This window comes from Lissotriton helveticus, chromosome 3_1 (assembly GCF_964261635.1).
Source record: "Lissotriton helveticus chromosome 3_1, aLisHel1.1, whole genome shotgun sequence".
NCBI lineage: Eukaryota > Metazoa > Chordata > Amphibia > Caudata > Salamandridae > Lissotriton > Lissotriton helveticus.
Window position 1 is genome coordinate 1784065843 of NC_136061.1, and position 10043 is coordinate 1784075885.

The 10043-nt window shown below is 47.4% G+C and overlaps 1 protein-coding gene across 2 annotated transcripts in view; it reads right to left on the reverse strand.

Moving 5' to 3' along the window:
• Window positions 1-9185, reverse strand: part of LOC144825146 (uromodulin-like) — a 479921-nt gene extending 470736 nt beyond the window's left edge. For both annotated transcript variants that reach the window (XM_078684017.1, XM_078684016.1), the window contains exon 1: window positions 9070-9185. The gene's annotated coding sequence lies outside the window, so the exon portion shown is untranslated. The remainder of the gene's footprint in view (window positions 1-9069) is intronic.
• Window positions 9186-10043: the final 858 nt, after the last annotated feature.

Genomic DNA, 10043 nt, shown 5'->3' on the forward strand with positions numbered 1-10043 from the left:
ATCGCGTGCTTGACTTTAACCCTTAAAGAGTCGCTTTTTAGTCACATTACATCATTATGAAGAAGGCTAAATCTCTCAAAAGAATGACGCGATAATAGCGTCATATGACTAGCTATGAACTAGCTGTACCTGAGATACTAGCAAAAATCATCTCTGAACTATTACCATATGTTAATACCCTGACTGGTCATCCTTATTGTTTTTAATTAGAGCGGTGCTCCACTTACCTGAGCTGCAGCCAGCTGGGGTGATGCATTGTCCTCCTACCTAATAGGTAAGTGGATATTTCTTTTGAGTAATGGGTCATTGTCCATTCTTTTTAATGACAATCTGAACAAATTGCACGATGTGCTATTGACAATTTTGTTATGTATGTCCACAATTTGTTTCTCTTTTTCTCCTTGTTTCCTGTCCTTGACACGACTCCTCAGCACTTTGGAGGATATCTATTATAACCTGGAACCAACAGGTGATATGGTTTATATTTTTCTAATTTTGCAGTAGCTAACACACTGGTCCTGATGAAATCAGTGGCTAAACTGCTGCCACATATGCTGAAACATGTTGACCTTAGAAACAGATATTTTGTTAAATCTGTTGCACTTTATACTGTTTTTAAAGTACAGAAGATTTGAGAGAAAATATTAAAACTCTCCTTCTACTCATCTCTCTCCAATTTTATATATTTCACTTTTTCACCTTTTCACTTATGCACTGCTAATCAGTTACCCCTATATACACTCATTTTGGTACTTTCCACTTGCATATACAGCCATTATTGGTTGAGAGCCAGTCAAAGTAACATCTAGTGGCTGATAACATACTCTCCTGGGCAAAAGGAGAACCCAAGTGATGACAAGGGCGGTACCCAGTGGGAACTGATGGATACTTTTTTACACCCTAGAGTTATTATGTTGCGCCTTTAGGACACCTTGGTGCACCATTTTTTCCTATCACTTCCTGGTTTTCCTATCAGTTGTGTCACAGACGGCTTACATAGTTGAATCCTCTCTGACCTTTAGACACCTTTTGTTATTATAACCATAATCATCCCCAATTCCCACAGCAAATCATTTTAAATTGGGGAAATACATTAAACAGTGTTTAGCCAACTAAAGGTCAGTGAGCATGGGGGTGTGGTCAAAGGTGTGGCTAAAAACAAAGGGCCTTATTTATGAGGCATTGGCGTAGAGCAGCGTGATAAGGCTTCTTGCTTCGCTGCTCAATGCCAATGTGACAGGGCAGGAATACACCTTATTTATTAAATGTGGTGCATTCTTGTCCTTTCCCCTTGCATTGCATCCTAACACCAACATAGGCAGGATTGTTTTTGTGCAGGAAACCCTTCCAGCACTAAAACAATCCTGAGAGGGGTTTTCCTCTTTCTATCTGTGCTGCAAAATGCAGCACACATGGAAAGAGGAAAAACGAGGAGAAATTAAAAATGTTCTCCTTGTTGCACCTGCTGCCGAGAGGCTTAAGGTTTTGGCTCTGCCCCAAGTTTACATGGTTTTGCACATCTGGGCCAGTGTCAAAATACAACTGTGTTGTGTGGGAACACCCACCTAATGCCCATGGAAGGCCTCTTTGACGCAGAGTAAGGCAACGCAGTGCTGCCGGAGCTTCAAATAAATTGACACTCTGGCTGCGCAAGCCTTTCATAAGTCAACCCCAAAATATTTTGTTCATTTATTTGGTCTTTCACCATCATGTAGCTAGATATAAAATAATGGGAAGCTTAAATGAAAAATAAACGTAAAAAGTTGTTACTCAGTAGGAAATGCACTATAGTACATTATGACACCCCTGTTGTTTAATGCGCTGCAGAGGTCTGTGTGTAACCAGAGAGCCACCTAATTAAATTTGGCTAGTGCATTGTAGAATAGTGACTTTTGTATTTTTAGATCTACAAGGTTGCCTGTGACAGAAAGCACTGTGAATGTGTAAGTCATTATTTTATACTTGCATTACACACATTATAAAATAGACTGCTACAAACTGTGAAAATTGTTTTCGGATAAAATGGAGCTTCCAAAATTTAGAATTCAATCAATCATAGCATTTGTAAAGCGCACTACATACCCGTGAGGGTCTGAAGGCGCTGGGGGGAGAGGGGGAAGCTGCTACTGCTCGAAGAGCGAGGTCTTGAGAAGTCTCCTGAAGGTCAGAAGGTCTTCTGTCTGCCGTAGGTGGATGGGGAGGGTGTTCCATGTCTTGGCGGCGCGGTGGGAGAAAGATCTTCCACCGGTGGTCACTCTTCAGATGTGGGGGACGGTGGCGAGGGTGCGGTCTGCGGAACGTAGCTGGTGGGTGGGGGTGTGAAGGCTGAGTCGGCTGGTGAGGTATGCTAGTCAGGTGTTGTGAAGTGCCTTGTGTGCGTGGGTGAGGAGTTTGAAGGTGATCCTCTTTTTGACAGGGACCTAGTGCAGGTCTCTCAGTTGGGGTGTGATGTGGCTGCGGCGGAGGATGTCGAGGATCAGGCATGCGGAGGAGTTCTGGATGCGTTGGAGCCGTTTCAGGAGTTTGGCCGGGGCTCCTGCATAGAGTGCGTTTCTGTAGTCCAGTCTACTGCTGACGAGGGCCTGTCTTCTCATTTCAGTGGGGATCCACTTGGAGATCCTGCAAAGCATGCGGAGGGAATTGAAGCAGGACGAGGAGACATCATTGACCTGCTTCGAGATGGAGATGGTAGAGTCGAGGATGACCCCTAGGTTGCGTGCGTGGTCGGTGGGTGTTGGGGGTGATCCTAGTGCAGTCGGCCACTAGGAGTTGTCCCAAGCCGAGGAGGTGGGTCTAAGGATGAGCACCTCTGTCTTGTCCGAGTTCAACTTCAGTCGGCTGTTCCTCATCCAGTCGGCGACGGCCTTCATTTCTTTGTGGAGGTTGGTTTTGGGGGTGTGGGGGAGAGGTGCCATAAAGACCTTGAACAGCGTTGGGCTGAGGGATGAACCTTGGGGTATGGCGCAGATGATCCCGGTGGCTTTGGAGCAGAAGGGGGTGAGGCGGACGCTCTATGTTATGCCGGAGAGGAAGGAGGAGGTCCAGTCCAGGGCCTTTTCTTGTATCCCGGCCTCATAGAGGCGTGTATCAAGTTTGCTGTAGCAGACCGCGTCGAAGGTGGCTGACAGGTCCAGGAGGATGAAGGCTACGGTTTCTCCGTTGTCTAGCAGGGTTCTGATGTCATCGTTGGTGGCGGTAAGGGTGGTTTCGGTGCTGTGGTAGCTGCAGAACCCGGACTGGGACGAGTCCAGGATGCTGTTCTCCTCGAAGAAGCTGGTCAGTTGTTTGTTGACGGCCTTTTCGATGATATTCGCCGGGAACAGAAGCAGGGAGATGGGTCGGAAGTTCTTGAGGTCCTTGGGGTCTGCCTTGGGTTTCTTGAGTAAGGCGTTGATCTCTGCGTGCTTACAGCTCTCTGGGAAGGTCTCTGTCTCGAAGGAGTTGTTGATGGTTTTTCAGAGATGGGGTGCAATGGTGTTGCTGGCTATGTTGAAGATGTGGTGTGGGCAGGGGTCTTCCGGGGATCCGGAATGGATGGTGTTCATGATCTTGATGGTGTCATCGTTGTTGATGTTGGTCCAGGAGATTAGGCTGTTGGTGCGGGTGGTGGCCATGGGAGCGAGAGTCTCGGTGGTTGCCGGGGTGGTGATGGCGTTGAAGCTGTCGTGGATGTCTGCGATCTTGCAGTGGAAGAAGATGGCCAGCGAGTCGCAGAGGTCTTGTGAAGGGGGATGTCGTTGGTGTTGGAGCTGGGGTTGGAGAGTTCCTTCAAGATGTTGAAGAGCTCTTTGCTGTTGTGTGCGTTGGTATATAGGTGGTCTTTGAAGGAGGTCCTTTTGGCAGATCCGATTAGGTGGTGGTGCCTGCGGGTGGCATTCTTGTGGGCTGTGTAGCATTCCGGTGTTCATTCACGGATCCAGTTTTTTTCGAGTTTTCGGCAGGTTCGCTTGGATGCCTGGAGGTCTTTGGCAAACCAGCTGGCTTTCTTGCTGGTGTGGGTGTTGGAGGGCTTTGTGAGCAGGGTGAGGGTGTTGGCGCAGTTGTTGATCCACTGTCTGAGTTTGCGGGCTGCGTCGTCGGGGTTGGTCGGGTCTGCGGGTGGGCTTTGGGCGAGGGTAGCGGTTAGCTTGTCTTCGGTGACTCTGCTCCAGCGGGGGTGAGGCATCTGCTGAGTGTGGTGGTGCGTGGTGGGTTTCCAGAAGATGAAGTGGATGCAACAGTGGTTGTTCCAGTGGAGTTTGGTTGTGTGGTTGAAGAAAACGTGGGAGCTTGCTGAGAAGATGGGGTCAATTGTGTGACTGGCGGAGTGGGTGGGTGTTGTGACGAGTTCTCTGAGTCCGAGGTTGGCGAGGTTGTCGATCAGGGTGGAAGAGTTGGAGTTGGTGTTGTTCTCGAGGTGAAAGTTCAGGTCCCCAAGGATGATGTAGTCGGTGGAGGTGAGGGTGTGTCTGCTGACGAAGTCGGCGATGGAGTCGCTCAACTGTGGTCAGGGTCTGGGGGGTCTGTGGATGAGGGTGGTGTTGGGGTTGGTGTTGATCTGGAAGTGTAGGTGTTCGGCGGTGGTGAGGGAGTCGTTGGTGTATGTCGAGATCATGAGAGTGTTCCTGTGGACGATGGCTATTCCTCCTCCTATTCCGTTGGTGCAGTCCTTGCGGGTGATCTTGTAGCCTTTCGGGGTGACTATGGTGATGTCGGGTGCCGAGTAGGGGTTCAGCCAGGTCTCCATCAGGAAGGTGACGTCTTGGGTGTTGGTGTCGAGTAGGTCCCAGAGTTCGACGGCGTGCTTGCGGGCGGAGCGGGTCTTGAGCAGGGTGCATCTGAGGAAGTTGGGTTCTTCAGTGGTGGGTTAACGGGTCAGATGCTGATGAAGCTGCAGTTCCGGCAGGAGAAGGGACCTTGGGTTCGTTTTGGGGCGGCCTGTCAGCAGGTGCGTGATCGTCCGGCGCTGAGTGCGTGGAGGGTGCTGGAGTCGTAGAGGTGTCTCGTGGTGGCTTCGGGGGCCTGGTATTCTGTTGCTGGGTGCGGTCCAGGCGCAGACGGGGGCAGACGGGCGAGCCTTAGGCGCGCCTTTGACGCGCCATCGGTGCACCCGCTACGCGCGTCTGCTGCGTGGTCTACAAATAAGGGGGATAGGGAGGGAGGAGCAGCTGGGAGGTGGGAGCAGGGCAGCGAATGGGCGCTGAAGGGGCGGGGCCACAGCGAAGACGGCAGCGGGAAAAAGCGGCGGAGTGGGCGCAGCTGGAAAAATGGAAAAGGAAAACACAATAACAGAAAAACAAGTTACAGCAGTTTAACAGGGGGAGACAATAGCTGCAGGGCCAAATGACAGCTGTAGCCCAAGATGGGCATCAGTAAGCAGAGTGGAGAGCGGCCTTCCCTGATGGGGGGGTCAGGGGTCGCAAATTTAGTAATGCATTTATTTTGTATAACTTCACAGCCCTGTTGTTGACTCTCTCCACTACCACTTAAAGAAAAACATCTTTGCTGTCACAGTGCTTGGAGTAATTAGAGCAATTAAAGCCAGAATCGCTCCTAGGCACCCGTCACATTTGCAGATTAACTCCTGGGGTACATTTACATTTTATTCAGGTTAGAAGCCACCCTGACACAGAGGCTTGTTAGACCTGTCTGCCAGGCCTCTTCTTTTCACAGCACATGGCACTCAAATAACTTCAGCTGAAGCATTTTAATGATTGAAATGAAGAGTCTGGGGTGAGTGTCCTTGGCCAAAAGGAAGAGCCCATGTTTTGGACTCTGGCAGAACTGAGGTCTGGAAATGTGTGACCCCCTTTCCAGGACTCCACGGCCCCCCAGGGGTCGCGCCCCACAGATTGAAGACATCTGCATTAGAGTCTGTCCTGGATGATATCCGACAAGCTCTTGCCAGGAAATTATATATTCAATTTAGATATGGGACTCTGTCGCTGCACGCATTTTCCAACAAATGGTCTGGCGCCACCCTCCCAGGGTGCCCCGCCTGTAATTGTGAGGTAGAGACAGAACTACACATTTTTCTTTTTTGCCCGGGTTACAAAATAGCCAGGCAGCACTGGCTAATCCAATTGTGCAGAAATTTAGGGTCCAAGCACTGGGAAGATGTATTTAGGCTCCTGAAATATAACACCCATATCCCAATTGTATTTGCAGTATCGCGGTTTTTAAACTCAATGTGGTGTGCGTGCAGGTTGTCCTTGAAGTCCACCTCATGGTTTTAGGATGATGCAATTTTTTTCCTATATGGTTTTAAATTTCATTCTTTTCAAACCTTTTTTAAACGGTATTTAGGTGTTACTAATATTATGTGTGTAGTGATTTTTGTCATAATTGTTTTGACCCAGAGGGCAAATATTTACTCAGTTGGCTGCTGGTGGGATGTAGAAGGCTAGTGATGATGCTGTAGGAGGGGGCTAAAGATGCCTCCAGCGATGGACTGCTTGGCGTTATTATAATGTGAACCTTGAGAAATGTTTTAACTCTGTCCATTTATTAATTGGAATGCACATTTGATCAGGTTTGTTTCAATGTTTGTATGCTTTATTGCACATACACTTTTATGGTCTAGTCCACCGAAATAAAGTATACGAAGTGAAGAGAAGAAATCTGGATATATTAATAAGGCAGGTTGCATTATGTACATTGTTGCAAAGATGGTTAATAAAGGTATAGGGACCTGCAAGATAAAGCGGACCTCAATCCCTACATTAACCAAGTTTCAGTAATGCGACACCGTCCCTTAAAAGGACTGGGGTTTCAGTGCAAATAAAGGCACTAAAGTGTGAAACGGACATGACGGGAGCAAGCAGTGGTCCATAGGTTCACTCACCGCCCTCCTACACCCCCATAACTGCCACTCGCAGATTGTAAATTAGATAAAACAATGAAGACTGACAAAATAGTTTAGCACAGGAGTAGTTGCAACCCATTGATACATTTCATTACAGATGACAAAGAAAAGAGAATGACACTTTGCCGCCTCCATTTTCTTGCAATTCACAATTACACAGCTTAAACTACAAGTCACAAAAACTTTTGTGTCTCTCAATGTAACTTTAGTCCATTACATTTTTCATTTTAACCCCCGCATATCCTGCCACTTTCCTCAGTGATGGCTTTTCCCGGGTTAAAGAAAAACTCTCAGCACTCTTTTACACTGACATGGATTCTCTGCACTAATGGAACGAGATTGGGCAGCCCAGGAAAGAACTGAAATAAGAGTGTAAAAATCATGCACTTAATTTCCTGTGGAAGGTGAGATGAGACAAGATGAAACAAGCTCACCTAAGGAAGGTTATTTTACAGCGTCGAGGCCAGCACAGAGAGGGTACATGATCCTCCCTTCTTGCTGTCTGTGGAAGTGGTGAACAGCTGGTGAAGAGGGGATAGCCGATCTAGTGGTACGTGTGTAGACACAAATAGAATGTTTGATCCTTTAGAAGGGGTTTTGTGATATCTGATGCTGGCTACCACACAGGGAACTTTAAGGTGAATCCTGCAGTGGACAAGAAGCCTTTGAACATACTTAAAAGGGGAGTGGCAAACTCCACACGACACCACCAAGCCAAAGTTTGGTGGTTGAGATCTGAATTATGCCCATGCACTAGGAGAGATGCATTAAATGTTTCAATGGTATGATCTAATATTTACTGACCACTGTGGTTGCTGAAGACATCTCGGTAACGTGGAATGAAGCATAACAGGACCCTGCCAGGGAATTTCCAATGGGGGAAAACGATGGCATCTAGGACCACACTTGTAGAACAAGCAGCAGATCGTTTCTCATTTAAAACCCTGATTATTCACTGTCCTAACAGGTTCAGGGAAGGAACCCATGACACGCGCTAAAACATTGGTTGCAGTGTCCTTCCTTTGGGACACAGACATAACTTCAGCCTAGTCAGAATTACGTTTGAACCAATTGTTAATAAATCAGCCACGGATATCTCGCATACAACACTGAAATCAAAGAGCTGAGAAACCAAGAAACCATCACGCGCCACCTATCCATAAAAGCACTCTGTGCACATCAGAGTAGATACTGAGGGGCAGATTTACAAGAACAGGCGCATCCCTGCATTTTAGCAGCGATGCGCCAGTTAAATCGTGACACGTAAAACAAAACCTTGCGCCACCATGGATGCGCCGCATTTAAAATGCAGTGCACCGTGGCGCAAGGATGGACAGATGCGTGACACATCTTTTTGGTGTAAGGGCAGCGCATTGCTGGAGTCGTGTTGCAAGTATGAACCAACTCCAACAATGGTTAGGAATGCCTATTCCTAACATGCTGCAACACTCCTTATGCCTGCTTCAAGCTGGCGCAAGGTTTTGATGCAGTGGGGTCGTAAAAGTGACTCCGTGAAATCTTGTAGATTTCACTGCATCACTTTTACGAGCCTTTCCTGCGTGTGAACACCCACCCTGCATATATTATACGTGACACAGGTATAAATGTAGCTCGGCTTTACAACGTGAAACATCTCCCTAGATGTGTCACGTTGTAAAAATGTTGCGACGGTGCGCATTGTTTACGATGCCTCTGGCTCACAGAAGTGACGCAACTGCGGCGTAAAGTTGTTGCAAGGGGTTTGTAAATCTGCCCCTAAATGTACCAGAATGCAGCAGAATGCTTAGTATATCCAGTCACAAAATAGGGCTGATAAATCAGCACTGGTTCCCATTACATCCCGCTTGAGATAAAGCACCAGGTAATAAGCCGCATCAGATGGGACACCAGATAGTTCATCCAATCTGATTACACATTTGCTAAGGCGTCACATCTGTGCAGGCCCCTTGAATCTTTGTTGATGTTTTAAATATTTTCAATCTGGGAGCAAATAAAATTTAAAATAAAGCCGATAAAAAAATAAATGAATGATATCCGAAAACAAAATTCATCAGATAATGCATCAGCTAATACGTCTCATCATGCAACACATCCAATCACATAACTAACGGGATAATAGCACATCCCATCAGAAAACTAATGAGATAATACAACATCCCATCAGATAACACAATTGTTAACCCATGAAGCCTCTCTCCATGACTAGCATTAATATTGTTTCTCACCGGAGAATCTATTTGGTTAATTTCTGTCTGGGTCTCTGGAAATCTTTGCAGAATGTTTCTTCAGGTCACTCCAAGAGTCTCTCCTTCTGCTCTGTGCTCTGCAGCCTTCTTGCTATTTTACAGCCCTTGGAGAAGAGGCAGGGGAGAGAGTTATCAGACTAGAGGCGAGGGGCGTGGCTAGTGAAGTTCACCATCGCAGGCGGCACATAGAGGCATTGGAATGTGACATTTGTCCTTGGTGATGACGTTCCCCCCGAGGGTGACAGAGCTCCACCTTACCCGTAACACCAGTAAGACTGGATCCCCAGTAGCTAATGGAGCATACATGGTGCTGAACATGCAAGTCACATGGTATAAATGAATACCTTGCTTACCCAGGCTGTGCTTTTAGAAGGCATGCTCTAATGTGACCTATATTTAAATGCCTCTACCCTATATGAGGTATGTTGTTCTTGTGTGTATGTACACACACACACACACACACACCTATTCAGTAATTCCAAGATCTACACACACATCCACTCATTCACATATGTGACCACCCTGACCTCCTCAGAAGTGGACGCTCCCCACGCTCCCTGACCTCCCAGACTTACTGGTTACTGCTATCTGCTGCTTGGTATCGTAGCGCTTTACTGCTGCCTGCTGCCTGATACATCGTAGCGCCACACTGCTGTCTGCTGCTTAATTTCATAGCGCTATACTGCTCACTGCGCTTTGGCTTAATTTTTGATTGTGCTTAGATCGCTTTGCCTGCTGCTTGATCTGTGCCACATTGCTGCCTGATATCATAGCGCTATATTGCGATTGTGCCTGCTTGATATCATAGCGCTATACTGCGATTGTGTCCCAATCTCGTCGTGTTTCGATTTTGGTTGTGCTGATGCCATTTTGTTGTTGAGCCAGTCCCTCCCCCCCGCTACCGCCTCCCAGCTGAGCGACCCTCCCACTGAATGATAAGATCCGGCCCGTTT